This window comes from Rhea americana, unplaced genomic scaffold, assembly GCF_003343005.1.
Source record: "Rhea americana isolate MKP2758 unplaced genomic scaffold, rheAme1 scaffold_74, whole genome shotgun sequence".
NCBI lineage: Eukaryota > Metazoa > Chordata > Aves > Rheiformes > Rheidae > Rhea > Rhea americana.
This window is the reverse complement of record NW_028186912.1, coordinates 2,476,159-2,478,080: the sequence shown is the minus strand read 5'-3', so window position 1 is coordinate 2,478,080 and position 1,922 is coordinate 2,476,159.

Here is a 1,922-nt window from a genome sequence, read left to right as displayed (position 1 = left end):
TTTCCAAAATGGGGGCAGGGTAGTGGTGAAGGGAAGTAATTCTACTGAACAGAAAAGGCAGACCCTGGAAGGAGTTTCTTTTGACTGATCAGGGTGATCTATCCAGGCCCTCTAATTAGAGAGGGATCCAGGGTGGCATTAGTTTCCAAACATTTTAATCGAGCTTTAAGCAGGGCTCTTTTCAATGGCGGGAGATAAATGTAGCAACTGTTACCGTCCCCCTGAATGGCCACCTCCCATGGCGGGCATTCAGCCTTCCTTTCACAAGCCCTAAGCAGTTTAGTCTATGGGCCCAGCAACACTCCACATATCTTCTAATTAGTCTAATTAAAAAGGTGGATTGATAGATGCAAGGAAGACRGAGTTAAGTTAGGAAGATGCTCAATGCTGCCAATCTACACTGGGGAGCGGCTTATTCTMTGTGGGAGGAAAAAGAAATAAAGGAAAAGAAAAGAGAAGAAGAAATAAAATCCCGGAGCCTGACGTGAAGGACAAATCCCGAGAAATCCGGGGGGCAGAAGCTGCGTTCTCTTAATTGGGGGGGGGTACACAACTTGGAATAGGAATTGCCTTTTCTGCCTGGATTTTTTGGCAGCCCATGGCCCCCGGGCTGCTGTTTGCCGCTGCAAGSTGGCAGCGCCCCGGGAGCCGCCGGGGCACCGCGCCGGCGGCCCCGGCACCTCGTGGCTCGGGCATGGGCTCCACAGACACAGCTCAGGAGGGCAGGCGGCGAAAGGGCAAGGCGCGGCGAAGCAGCCTGCTCCCCGGGATCTCCCCCTGATCCCCGRGATCCCCTCCCCTGCTCCCCGGGATCCCAGAGCCCTTGCAGGGCGCGCCGGAACGACCCGGCACGGGCGCCCACGCGGCAGCCGGGGCTTGCTCGCTTCCTCCCGCCGGACTCTCAGACCTGACCGCTCCGGATTTGGGGAGTTCCCCCTCCCGCCCTCGTTATGCTGTGCCTCGAGCAAGCGCTCCCCAGAGGCGGCGAAAAGCCCCCCGGGGCCGGTGTGCGCGCCCGCGGAGGGCACATTCCTGCGCAGCGCCCTGCTGCCGGCAGGAAGGTGCGCAGGGAGGCAGCGCGGGTGGTTTGGGRAATACCGAAACTTCAGCCGGGCTATAAATCAAGGGAAGGAACACGGGGCAGTGCGTGCAGGTGTAAAAACACAGGGAAAGCCAGCACGACGGGGCGCTCCCCCCACCCCACCCCGTGCCACGCTGGTGCTCTCCTGCCTCTGCACTGGACGGGGAGGACGGGGCGCAGGGGTGGCCCCCCTGTGCCCGCCCGCGGCGCATCGCAGGTCCCTCCGGGCTCCGGCGSGGCTCTCCACCGTAGACGTCCCTCCGGGCCGCGAGTGGGATCGGGGCGCGCGTGGGCCGCTCTCGGCACCCCGTCGCGGAGGAAGCGGCCGGCGGGGTCTCCCCTTTTCTCTCTTCTCCTGCATCAGGTCGGCGCAAAAGCCCGCGGGAGAGGCGCATGGCAGAGGGAAAGGCCACGGGATCTCCTTTCGGTAACTGAACCTCTGCTTCTCTCCCCGCCGGCTCCTGTCTCCCTCTACCCCCCCTTCCCCCCGTTTGTGCCCTCGCTGGCTCATTGGATTTACAAACAAAATTGTTAACGATTTCAAATTCAATACTTTGGAGGGGGGCATAAGACCCACCCTGTCAAAGCCCCTAATCTAACTGCTGGCGAAAGGGGATTCGCAGACAAAAGGAAACAATGGAAGTCTAGTTAGATCATTTTTCTGGACATTGTTTATGGTCTGGAAGGGATCAATCGTTTCAAAATGTTACCAGTAAAAATGATCCTGTGTGGAATGCAGCTAATCCTTTTAGGTTCCTGTCAACTGTTTCCACTCAAGGAATCCGATTTTTCAAATCAAAGGTGCAGAACTCAATTGCCGAGGGATTTATAGCGCCGGGAC